Raw genomic sequence first — 359 nt, forward strand, 5'->3', positions numbered from 1 at the left:
TATTGGGGGTGGGGGTGTTAATGTCAACCAGAGAAGTTGAATTGTTGGGAATGTTTTTACTTGGGTCGTATAGTATGCCTGTATATATGTGAGAGTATAGCCTCACTTTAAGAGTTTCAGTATGAAACTGAAAGTATTAAAGTGAAAGTATTAAAGTGAAAGTATTTTAAATTACAGTAGCGACATGTTACTGTTTCACTTTTGACAGGTAATAGTGGAATAGTTTCAGTGTTAAAGTGAAAGTATCTGACATTACAGTAGAGTGATGTTATTGTTTCACTTTTGACACGTAATACTGAAATAGTGGAGGAGATATGATATTACTGTGGGCTCGAACTATGCAAGAAGTTAAAAAATTT

Source organism: Octopus bimaculoides, chromosome 16 (genome assembly GCF_001194135.2).
Source record: "Octopus bimaculoides isolate UCB-OBI-ISO-001 chromosome 16, ASM119413v2, whole genome shotgun sequence".
In the NCBI taxonomy this organism is placed as follows: Eukaryota; Metazoa; Mollusca; class Cephalopoda; order Octopoda; family Octopodidae; genus Octopus; species Octopus bimaculoides.